The sequence below is a fragment of the Oncorhynchus gorbuscha genome, linkage group LG01, assembly GCF_021184085.1.
Source record: "Oncorhynchus gorbuscha isolate QuinsamMale2020 ecotype Even-year linkage group LG01, OgorEven_v1.0, whole genome shotgun sequence".
NCBI classification, from domain to species: Eukaryota; Metazoa; Chordata; class Actinopteri; order Salmoniformes; family Salmonidae; genus Oncorhynchus; species Oncorhynchus gorbuscha.
Window position 1 is genome coordinate 73,874,039 of NC_060173.1, and position 13,457 is coordinate 73,887,495.

Here is a 13,457-nt window from a genome sequence, read left to right on the forward strand (position 1 = left end):
TGTCATAGTTGAAGTGTACCTATGATGAAAATTACAGGCCTCTCATCTTTTTAAGTGGGAGAACTTGCACAATTGGTGGCTGACTAAATACTTTTTTGCCCCACTGTATATATATTTTTTCAAATATTATTTGGTTTTCTGAGACCTGTATTTGAATATCAAAGAAAAGTGGATTATTAGTTGAAACTATATAAACTATATTCAACTACCACAACAAAATACAACTGTTTCCTGCCCAGGTCTGTTCTCCACATCTCATTTGTAAATGCCAACTCTTTAAAATGTGCCCAATATTTACCAATGCTCAGTACTTTCCCAATTACTCATACTGTGTGTGTAGGGTGTGTAGTGTGAGTCATTAGATGGTTGGAAGATTCATCTTACCAGATATTTATTGCCATCTGTCTTTAATCTTAATTCTTAATGCTTGTATTTCTCATATTATTTACAAAAATATTAATACCTGATAAGAGAATATTGCAGCTAAAAGCTGAAATACCTATCGCACATACATGTTTGTCTATTGTTGTGATTTAGATCAGTGAGACGGACCAAGGCGCAGTGGATGTTGAGTTCCACATAATTTATTAATAAAGTGAAACTTAGCAACAATAAATCAATAAACTAACACCGAACCGTGATTACCTGGTACACAAAATAATATCCCACAACACAGGTGGGATCAATGAAGAACTTAAGTATGATCCCCAATCAGAGACAATGATAATCAGCTGCCTCTAATTGGGAACCATACCAAGCTCACCAACATAGAACTAGGAAAACTTGAACACAACATAGAAATACTAGATCACCCCCTAGTCAAGCCCTGACCTAATACACCATAGAGAAACAATGGTTCTCTATGGTCAGGGCGTGACAATCAGATCAAATTTGATGACCAATTTATGCAGAAATACAGGTAATTCCAAAGGGTTCACATACTTTTTCAAGCCACTACATTACGTAAAACCCAATGGCCTATATGCACTATTCAATTAAAACTGAATTATTTGTAAAATGAAACAAATATTGGCCAATTATTTTATACATTCATCAAATTACATAAAAACACAAAAATGACAGCCCTTCTATTACCACCCCCCTCGCATCCCCTTGACACACACACACACACACACACACACACACACACACACACACACACACACACACACACACACACACACACACACACACACACACACACACACACACACACACACACACACACAGAAAGAGATGTATGTTTAGTTTATGACGAGAGGTGTGGAGGTGTGTCTCTCTCTACAGTATAATTACGAGTTATTTCTCTGGGAAGCCATGCAGACAGAACCCTGACAGGAACTACATCTCAGTAAGTACACTATTTCTAAATATGCCTTATTTTGATTGCTGTGTTACAGTACTGTGAACTATGGGAGACTAAAATTGCCAATGCAGGGAAATATGTTCTTTGTATATCTTTAATTGTTAATAAGTATTTTTTTATCTACTTAGGGATACGTTTCCTAAATGTTTATTCCAGATGAAATAAAAGACCAAAAACAAAACAAAGCTAAAATGTTTGTATTCCATTTGGAAATGTACAATTTCTGCTATAATGCTAATTCTTAAGTAATCAAGAAAGTAGTTTATTTGACCTGTGTCAGTGCTTAATTTACCAGCAAATACTGGGATAAATACTTAGTACCTGCGTAAAATATCAATGAATTCAGTAACTTAGGTGCTTACTGATTACCTCAGTGCTTTCAATGCTCCAGCCAGTGGAAATCCATTGAAATACCATATTATATACAGTATCTTGACATTAATGTCAAAGCAATTATCTTTTATAAGTACTTAAGAAAAACTGTTTATAAAGGTATCTTTGCAGACAGTATTTACCTGGCAACTACATGAATAAAAAGCACTGCAAAAGGATTTAAAAAAAATGTTGGCCAACACCCCACTGTTACTTTCCCTGGTAGGGAACATTGGTCTTGGTGTGCAGCCAGCAGCCACATCTTTCTAGGACACTATTGTTCTATATGTTTGCAGATAGCATTTTCCACAACCAGTCAGACTGGTTAGATGTGACTGAATGTAGCAATATGTTGACAATGACCTCCTCCATCTCAAACTCTAGGTTCTATACTAGCGAAAGCGGGGACAAAATATAATATTTTAAATAAATCATTAAAATAAGTAGAAATATTTTTTCCATTTCAGGGTTTTGATCTGAAACATCGAGATGTGGGGTCACAACCAAGGTAAATGTTTGTAAATGCAGACTCATTTAATTTGTTTCTACCTCTCTTTCAATTTATAGTGTAGGTAATTTGGCTCATATTCTATATAAATCTCTCCTTGTATAGGAAACCAGCATCCCTCTGGCTACAACGTGAACCCAAGCGGGTGCGAACCGCCAATGCCAGGTGGGGGACACCCTGGCGGGTGCACCGTTGGTCCCATCATGGCCCCATTATGCCCTCCCTACCAGCCCCCCTCCACTTGCTACCCTGTGCCACCATCTTATCCAGTACAGGGTCCCCATGGAGGTCATGGGCATGGGCACGATCATGGGCACGGACCTCATGGGCATGATCATGGTCACGGGCACGGACATCATGACCATGATCATGGTCACGGTCACGGGCATCGTGGAGGTCACGGTCATGGAGGGCACGGTCATGGAGGACACGGAGGGCACGGTCGCGGAGGGCATGGTCGCGGAGGGCATGGTCATGGGCATGGTCATGGTCATGGGCATGGTCATGGTCATGGGCACGGTCATGGTCATGGGCACGGACATGGATGCAGGCACAGGCACAAGCATGGGCATTGGCATGGGGGTTGTCACAAGAAAGGGAAGCAGAGTCATGGGGTAAGAGATCTTTTTAGTCTAAAACTAATTGAAAGTGCTCCATAGTAAAAAAAAATCTCTGTTCAATTGAAATAATTTATGTTGAATTAAACGTGTTCCTTTTCTGTTTCTCCTCCATCCAGAGTTCAAGCAGCTCCTGCAGCAGTGACTCCGACTAGAGCCTGCAGTCAGAGGGACATGACTTATCCTCTTATCAGCCGTAAGAGACCTGGATCTCTCTCCTCAGTGCTTTACTATAGCCCCAGAACCAATCCTTAATCCCCATCCCTAATATATGGATGTTACAAACCCACATCTCTCCCGCTCATAGGTCTGATTTTTTATAAAGCATGATGGTTTCTTTTATGTAAAATAATTAAAGGACACAGAGGGAAACTTATTTTTTCTTGGTGTATGCCAAAATGATTAAAAAAATAAACAACTGTCCAATTACTGTGTACATCATAACTACAACCCACTGTATACATTTTTGATATATCAATTATTGTGGGCCTGGGGAATTCTGATTTGTTTATGGGTATTTGGTTATCTGAGCCAAGCTATAATTGTAACCCTGCATAGTTTCCTCATAAAGTCAAGCATTCCTAAACATTGATTTGTAGGAACCTAAACTCAAATGTGGGCGGGTTGCCTGTTTTGCATGTTATTTTGACATGAATACATGTCACATATCAGTTTGCACACAATATAAAAAATAAAAATATATCATTAAGTTAATAAATCTGTATACAAACTTAGTCTCTGTGTTGCTTTATTGAGTAAGGCAGCTCAAAAATGCAGGTGTTTGAGCCTATCTCAGTGCTCTCTGTGGTGGTGGGGCAGCCAGTGGAAAAAACGGAGCAGGGGGGTTGGTAATGTTCTCTAATTGGGTGTGATTGGGTTATGTTCTCTAGTTCCACCGTGATTGGCTCAGTGTTCTGTCACTCATGGGGACACCACGTCGCACCCAAATCTAAGAGTAAAGCTCGAAAATTCAAGCCCCAAGGGTGCTGCCATAGAAAGTTACATTAGAAGTGCCCATCCAAGAGGGCTCAAGGTCATTGGACACAGATAAAATTACGTGAAATCACGTTATATCTACAGTAGCTTTGGTTGGACTGATGTCAACCTCATACTTTCAAAATCTTAGCTAGCAAGCTAGTAGTCATCATCATGGATCTAGTCGACAATCTACTGGCAACTGATTTTTAATCCTTGTCATATGAAGACAAATAATGAAGAAAAAGTATAGATAAAACATATTAGTGCTCATCGGCCATTGGACATAAACATTACACAACAAGTTGGAAATCGCAAATTCAATAATGAGTGGTTTGGAAGGAATTAGTATAGTGGCTAACTGCAAGCATTGCAAAGCAATCACTAGCCTGCTATTCAGTGGAGTGGGTTTGTGGTTCCAAGTCTGGGATTAAGGGTCCATTTTCCAAATTTAAAAGGATAAACATTCAACATTGTCCATGCTGTCAATCCAGCATGACTTCTGCCGCGCTCAAAACTGTAAACTCAGAACTGTGAAATCTGACTTCAGTGAGTTCAATAGAACTGGGAACTCTGGAAAAAAATAGCCTTGACTGGGAAAATGCATTTTCAATGGTCATCCATCTCGGAATTGCAAGTCGGGAACTCTGTCCTCTTTCTAGAGCTCTGTCCCGAAGATCACATGACGTCATCATGATTCGACCTTGTTTTTTTTGAAAGCACCATAAATCCAGAGAACGCAAGAATTTGATGACAAAATTTGTTCACGAAGGTGAGTCCAAAGAATGTATTGTATGCTACTGCATGAATGATATAATATGCCAGGGAGACATGTATACTGTAGCTAAGAAAGTAATATGTTGTGTAGTAAACTGTTAGCCCATATGCCTCACTCTAATAATTTGGTCCCTAAATAGATTTTTAGGTTTGCCCCACCAAGATTTACATGCTAAAATCGCCACTGCCCTGGGATGTCACATTCATCACACTTATATCAATCAGTACACTCCTAAAACCTAAGCATACGAAACGTCTAATACATCAAATAAGCCTCACGTATTAAAATAACAATTCAATTTTATCTGGACTAAATTTGACACCAATTGCCCCCCTCCCCATTCAAAAACTCCTCACTTGCTTAATAATTAATGATCTGCTTAACGTAGACAATTTTTTGGGCACAGAAACCCCACTCGCGTAGCCTCTTCCTCTGCTGAACGTTAACTTGCAGAGAGGTTTGAAGTAGTGATGGGAAAACGAGGCTTTCTGAAGCCTTTGGGGCTTTCACCAAATTGTGCCGGAAAATGATTCAAAGCTTTTAACACAATGTACATTAGTGACATCTGCTGGTCAGCAATAAACACCATTTGCTGTTCAGATATAAGTAGTATGTATTACTGTTAGATTTGCCTCCAGCACAGGGCCCGCGCCAGAAAGAATCTGTTGGACGGGCATTTGATTTCCATAGGGGGGCACGTTTTTGTCACGGGATCTCCTTTTTGGATATATGTAAAAAAAAAAAAAATGTATATATATGTATATGTATTATTATATATATATTAAACAAAAAAACAAACAAACAAAAAAAAATATATATATATATATCTCTATGAAACAGAAAGCATTGGTGTTGGAACCCAGTATAAGCTTCTTTTTATAACTTCAAAATAAAAATTTATATCGTAACCACCAAGACTCGGTCAGCAAGATGCATGGTCAAATTACGAAAACATCAGTAGCCTAAACATCATTACAAGCGCCAAGTGTGCTTGATAATAGTGAAAATCATCACACCTTTGCTTCCCCTCGCTCATCAACACCTCCATTCTCCCCCATCATACTTCAGCCTATACTCAATTTATTTAATCTGTAATTATATGTGTGAAATTCGTTTCGGTATAGTTTAGGTTCACTTTCGAGGCAATAATCGGGGTGATTATCAACTCGGCACAGCATCTTCAACTATTGGGAGAAAAAGTGGAGCAGGCAGGTCTTATTGTCGAGAGGGGCAATGGGGAAAACCCTATAAAAAATGATATGCCCTCCTAAAACTGTCTATAAACATCAGTTATGTTTGTGATATTAAGATTCTAACCACGACAGTGTGTTATATAGATTGATTTATTTAGGAAAAGTCAAGGACAGAGGGGGGCATGACTTAAAATGGCAGAGTAATACAACTCATTTAAATTAATGAGCAGTCCAAATGACTGCTTTAGCGGTTATATTGTGGGCTTTATAGTAATGTAATTGAACTTGAACTGTATTAGCCTACCTTTTAATGTGCCATGAGCACAACCTGTCACGATGTTTTCATCTGACTGTAAAAACAAATCACTTCGCACGCTTGTCAAAAATTGCATCTGATCGACCGCATCAGCGCCCTTCTGTGTTACAATATGTAGCCCATGTATCTGACACGGTCTGACAAAAAAAAGAGAATGTCATGAAATACTCTTTAAGTCCAGACAGCATCAGATATGCCAACATGGGCTACAAATACTGATACACAGAGTCGCTGTTTTGCTTGCTCGGATACTTTATCTGACAATGATGGGTCTTTCTGTCGGCGTGCATCTCGGTCAAATAAATTATCAATATTTTAATATTTTATTTGAATGGGCAAGAAGGTATGGTAAGGTGGGCCGGAAGGTACATTAGGGTGGACCAGGCCCCGTAAGGCCCGCCCATAACGCAGGCCCTGCTCTAGAAAGTTCACTATTTTTCAAAAACGGTGAATCCATGGCATTGTTTAGGATGCGACAAGCCATAACATATAAATGACCCGACGCCTTATAGTTTGAGTGCTCTATCAGTCCCGACCCTACCTGCTGAGCTACCGTTCAGGTCTAACTTTGTAAGTAGGTGCACACAAGCGTTTCGTCATTATATCCAGTATCTGTTAATTTATAAAATACCTATCCAGGCATTGTAAAATCTGGCATGTGTCAGCAACGCCTGGTCAAAGTAACGCGCCTTATTTCCATATTCACTTGCTAGTTAGAACTAGGTAATTCTGAAATGCCCGACTGGCTAACAGGTTGAAAGCAGCAAGTGTATAACTACAACCAATTAGCAAATCGGACATTTCCGCGTTTCCTAATTCAGACTAGGACTTGAATGTGGCATACGGTGCTTTCAAGACAACTGGGAACTCTGGAAAAAAATAAGGTCAAATCATGACGTCAGTAATCTTCATGTCAGAAAGTCGGAGCTCTTGAAAGAGGCCCGAGTTCCTGAGTTGGATGACTATTCAAATCCATTTTTTCCCTGTCAAAACCATTTTTTAAAAACCAAATTCCCAGTTGTTTTGAAACCTCGGAAGTCGGAGATTTCCCGAGTTCCCAGTTGTTTTGAACGCGGCACCAGTTGTCTTGAAAGCGCAATAGGTCTGCCCTTCAGCAAGCTTGCTATCGGTGTTTAGAAATGGGACATCAACAAATGTAATCTTTGACACAGTAGCCTACACAACCGCAATGATATGATACATGGAAAATGTTAACAACATGAAAGCATGTTAAGATACGTGCATTTACATTCAATTTTTTTTTTCCACCGTGTGAGTGATTTCACTACACAATTATTCGGAGTTTCCGCAACGCCCTCAAGTTAATTTCGATGCCAGTTGTTCGATGCACCCTCCTCTACAGTGATGTCTCCACGAATCTCTACACTCACTGGCAAGAACTGACAGAATTTCGGACCAATTACATGTGCGCTTTTGATGCTCCTACTTTCTTTCGGTAAGATTTGGCATGGATCCTCAGATCCTCAAAAGGTTCTACAGCTGCACCATCGAGAGCATCCTGACTGGTTGCATCACTATCTGTTATGGCAACTGCTCGGCCTTCGACCGCAAGACACTACGGCCCAGTACTTCACTAGGGCCAAGCTTCCTGCCATCCAGGAACTCTATACCATACGGTGTCAGAGGAAGGACCTAAAAATTGTCAAAGACTCCAGCCACCCTTGTCATAGACTGTTCTCTCTGCTATAGCACGACAAGCAGTGCCGGAGCAACAAGTCTAGGTCCAAGAGGCTTCTAAACAGCTTCTACCCCCAAGCCATAAGACTCCTGAACATCTAATCAAATGCCTACCCAGACTGTTTGCATTGCCCCCCCCCCCCCCCATATTACCTCAATTTCCTTGTCTAACCGGTGCCCCGCACATTGACTCTGTACCGGTACCCCTTGTATATAGCCTAGCTATTGTTATTTTACTGCTGATCTTTAATTATTTGTTACTTCTAATTCTTTTTTTTCTCTGTATTTTTCTTAAAACTGCATTGTTGGTTAAAGGGTTTGTAAGTAAGCATTTCACTTTAAGGTCTAAATCTGTTGTATTCGGTGCATGTGACAAATAACATTTGATTTGATTTGACACCCCTATTTCTTTTGACACACCCAACCATTTTGGGCTGTAGTTATCCACTTCCAGAGAGGATCAGACCAGACAGGAAGAGACTAAGTGAGAAGATTTACTCCGCCCAAAATCTTTCTAATGAAAATAAACCCACATGAGGTGAGGAATTTTTGTATGGAGGTTAATGAGCGAGTCAAATTTGTCAACAAAAAATGTAATTGCACATTTTCGATGTGAGGCTTATTTGATCGAAGACAGGTTGTTACAAATCAATCAATCAAATGTATTTATAAAGTCCTTTTTACATCAGTAGATGTCACAAAGTGCTACACAGAAACCCGGCCTAAAGCCCCAAACAGCAAGCAATGCAGTTGTTTAAACATGGTGGCTAGGAAAAACTCCCTAGGAAGAAACATAGAGAGGAACCAGGCTCTGAGGTGTGGCCAGTCCTCAGGAGTAAATGTCAGTTGGCTTTGCATAGCCGAGCATTCAGAGGTCAAGACAGCAGGTGTGGTAGAGAGAGAGGTTGTCGAAACGGCAGGTCCGGGACAAGGTAGCACGCCCGGTGAACAGGTGTAGGGTTCCATAGCCGCAGGCAGAACAGTTGAAACTGGAGCAGAAGCACAACCAGGTGAACTGGGAACAGCCAGACGTCATCAGGCCAGGTAGTCCTGAGGCATTGTCCTAGGGCTCATATCCTCCGTTGAGGGGAGGGGAGAGAGAGAGAATTAGAGGGAGCATACATAAATTCACACAGGACACCAGAATTACACCATATATAACAGACTGACCCTAGCCCGTGCCAATATATCCTCCTAACACCGGCTTCGAGGGCATTATCAGTTTTATACAACGGGTTACCAACATTAAAATAATGATTTAGATATTTTCATTTAAAAATAAATAAAAATCATACAATTTCATCCTTCCGCGAGATATAGTCCCGACATAAATCTAAGGTTGCTACACACATTGGCTGGACGTTTCTTTTATCGGTTTGGTAGCCAGAGACGCGACACAGTCGTTAAGTCTTTTTGCTCCGTATCTATGGACAATACCCAGTCGTTCGTTCTAAGTGTTCCATTGCCATACTGGCTGGAAATGTTCTTATCCCTTGCTTGCTAGCTAGCCAACTATGCCTAACCTTTCAGACACGTCAAACAGTGTAGCCAGAATAACTTAAAGTAGCTGCATTTGCGTTTGTTTATGCTGATTTCTAGTGACATTTATTTGGATACATCCATAACAATTAGCTAATGATGCACGGTTTTGCCTGGCATAGAAAATGTGCTCCCTCGTCAGGACACTGTTATTCAGAGGAGCTAGCCAACAACACAGCTAACACAATAATTTCAAACTGAAGCTGAAAAGACTGCAAACTAGCTGCATCTAGTTTCATTTTCTTTTGACATTTCTTTGTATATATCCATAAAAATAATGCCAGCTGATTCATGATTTCGACTGACTGAGAAAAGCTGTCTGTCTGCCTGTATGTCTCGTCCTGACAGTTCATTACTATGGGACAGCAGGAGATTGATTCAATATTGAAATTCGATGTTTCAAATGTCGGGGAGAGACAGACAGAAAAGTTTATACAAATCTCTGCTGTTAAAAACCAAATGCTAGTCAAAAATAAATTTGAGATAATGTCTAGATGCTTTTCATAGTGGATATCAAATTTATAAATTGTTGGGCTGGTGAGACAGTGGATTGCACAGTCAGATGGAACATAGTAAATAGGCATTTTAACATTATAGATTTAGCCGGCTGGAATGCGGTTTTAACCAATCAGCATTCAGGATTAGACCCACCTGTTGTATAAAATGCCAATTTACCACAGTTTAGGGCTGTTTTTAGGCTTGATGCAATATATCACAACCCCCAAAGGTGACTTATTGTTACTATAAACTGGTTAACAACGTAATTAGAAAAGTAAAACATTTTTGGGGGTCATACCCATGGTATATGGTCTGATATACCACGGCTTTCAGCCAATTCACGGCTCAAACCACCCAGTTTATAAAACCCGTTTTAGCATGGACATTGCCATTGAGTGCTTCCATTTTAAAGTATCCAACTGGGTGGGGATTCCTATGAGTTGGGAGCAATCAGCCAATGAAGAAGAAAATGGACTAATTTAAAATGGCTGCCCAAGTTGTCACAGACACTATAGAGTAACACACTAAGAGTCATAATACCGGCCTGCTAACGGCTAGCTTGTCTAGCCCGGGCCTACGAACTGTTAGCTTGTTAGCACAGGCCTGCTAACCATCTGATTCACTGCATCCCAAACTCTCTGAACCCATTTACTTTCTATCTCTTTTTGATTTTTACTTTGTTTATACCTTCCGGAAACTTGCCTCACCCACTGTGGTACGGAATCGCTGTTACTTTTAATTTTTATTTAATTTTTATGACACACTCAAGAACCTCCAGACGCTAACCAGCTAACTAGCTACAAGCTATTTAGTCATTGTTAGTTTAAAAAAAAAAAAAAAAAAAACCTGGATAACACTCGCCAGCCCAGCCCCCCTGCCCCATCCACCGCTGCCCCCTGGACACTGATCTCTTGGCTACATAGCTGACGCACACTGGACTGCCCATTAATCACGGTACTCCACTCTGCTTGTTTGTTTTATCTGTCGGCCCAGTTGCCTAGTCAACGCCATTTTACCTGCTGTTTGTTGTGCTAGCTGATTAGCCTCGCCCACTGTTTTTAGCTAGCTTTCTCAATTCAACACCTGTGACTACTGTATGCCTCGCTGTATGTCTCTCCCAAATGTCAATATGCCCTGTATACTGTTGTTCAGGTTAGTTATCATTGTTTTAGTTCACAATGGAGCCCCTAGATCCACTCTGCATACCCCTGTTACCTCCCTCGTCCCACCCCCACACATGCGGTGACCTCACCCATTACAACCAGCATTTCCAGAGATACAACCTCTCTCATCATCACCCAGTGCCTGGGCTTACCTCCGCTGTACCCGCACCCCACCATACCCCTGTCTGCGCATTATGCCCTGAATATATTCTACCATGCCCAGAAACCTGCTCCTCTTATCCTCTGCCCCCAACGCTCTAGGCGACCAGTTTTGATAGCCTTTAGCCGTACCCTCATACTACTCCTTCTCTGTTCCGCGGGTGATGTGGAGGTAAACCCAGGCCCTGCATGTCCCCAGGTACCCTCATTTGCTGACTTCTGTGATCGAAAAAGTCTTGGTTTTATGCATGTCAACATCAGAAGCCTCCTCCCTAAGTTTGTTTTACTCACTGCTTTAGCACACTCTGCTAACCCTGATGTCCTTGCCGTGTCTGAATCCTGGCTCAGGAAGGCCACCAAAAATTCAGAGATCTCCATACCAAACTATAACATCTTCCGTCAAGATAGAACTGCTAAAGGGGGAGGAGTTGCAGTCTACTGCAGAGATAGCCTGCAAAGTAATGTCATACTTTCCAGGTCCATACCCAAACAGTTTGAACTACTAATTTTGAAAATTACTCTCTCCAGAAACAAGTCTCTCACTGTTGCCGCCTGCTACCGACCCCACTCAGCTCCCAGCTGTGCCCTGGACACCATTTGTGAATTGATCGCCCCCCATCTAGCTTCAGAGTTCGTTCTGTTAGGTGACCTAAACTGGGATATGCTTAACACCCCGGCAGTCCTACAATCTAAGCTAGATGCCCTCAATCTCACTCAAATCATCAAGGAACCCACCAGGTACAACCCTAACTCTGTAAACAAGGGCACCCTCATAGACGTCATCCTGACCAACTGGCCCTCCAAATATACCTCTGCTGTCTTCAACCAGGATCTCAGCGATCACTGCCTCATCGCCTGTATCCGCCACGGAGCCGCAGTCAAACGACCACCCTCATCACTGTCAAACGCTCCCTAAAACACTTCTGTGAGCAGGCCTTTCTAATCGACATGGCCCGGGTATCCTGGAAGGACATTGACCTCATCCCGTCAGTTGAGGATGCATGGTCATTCTTTAAAAGTAACTTCCTCACCATTTTAGATAAGCATGCTCCGTTCAAAAAATGCAGAACCAAGAACAGATACAGCCCTTGGTTCACTCCAGACCTGACTGCCCTCGACCAGCACAAAAACATCCTGTGGCGGACTGCAATAGCATCAAATAGCCCCCGTTATATGCAACTGTTCAGGGAAGTCAGGAACCAATACACGCAGTCAGTCAGGAAAGCTAAGGCCAGCTTCTTCAGGCAGAAGTTTGCATCCTGTAGCTCCAACTCCAAAAGTTCTGGGACACTGTGAAGTCCATGGAGAACAAGAGCACCTCCTCCCAGCTGCCCACTGCTCTGAGGCTAGGAAACACGGTCTCCACCGATAAATCCATGATTATCGAAAACTTCAATAAACACTTCTCAACGGCTGGCCATGCCTTCCGCCTGGCTACTCCAACCTCGGCCAACAGCTCCGCCCCCCGTAGCTCCTCACCCAAGCCTCTCCAGGTTCTCCTTTACCCAAATCCAGATAGCAGATGTTCTGAAAGAGCTGCAAAACCTGGACCCGTACAAATCAGCTGGGCTTGACAATCTGGACCCGCTATTTCTGAAACTATCTGCCGCCATTGTCGCAACCCCTATTACCAGCCTGTTCAACCTCTCTTTCATATCGTCTGAGATCCCCAAGGATTGAAAGCTGCCGCAGTCATCCCCCTCTTCAAAGGGGGAGACACCCTGGACCCAAACTGTTACAGACCTATATCCATCCTGCCCTGCCTATCTAAGGTCTTCGAAAGCCAAGTCAACAAACAGGTCACTGACCATCTCGAATCCCACCGTACCTTCTCCGCTGTGCAATCTGGTTTCCGAGCCGGTCACGGGTGCACCTCAGCCACACTCAAGGTACTAAACGATATCATAACCGCCATCGATAAAAGACAGTACTGTGCAGCCGTCTTCATCGACCTCGCCAAGGCTTTCGACTCTGTCAATCACCATATTCTTATCGGCAGACTCTACAGCCTCGGTTTTTCGGATGACTGCCTTGCCTGGTTCACCAATTACTTTGCAGACAGAGTTCAGTGTGTCAAATCGGAGGGCATGCTGTCCGGTCCTCTGGCAGTCTCTATGGGGGTGCCACAGGGTTCAATTCTCGGGCCGACTCTTTTCTCTGTGTATATCAATGATGTTGCTCTTGCTGCGGGCGATTCCCTGATCCACCTCTACGCAGACGACACCATTCTATATACTTTCGGCCCGTCATTGGACACTGTGCTATCTAACCTCCA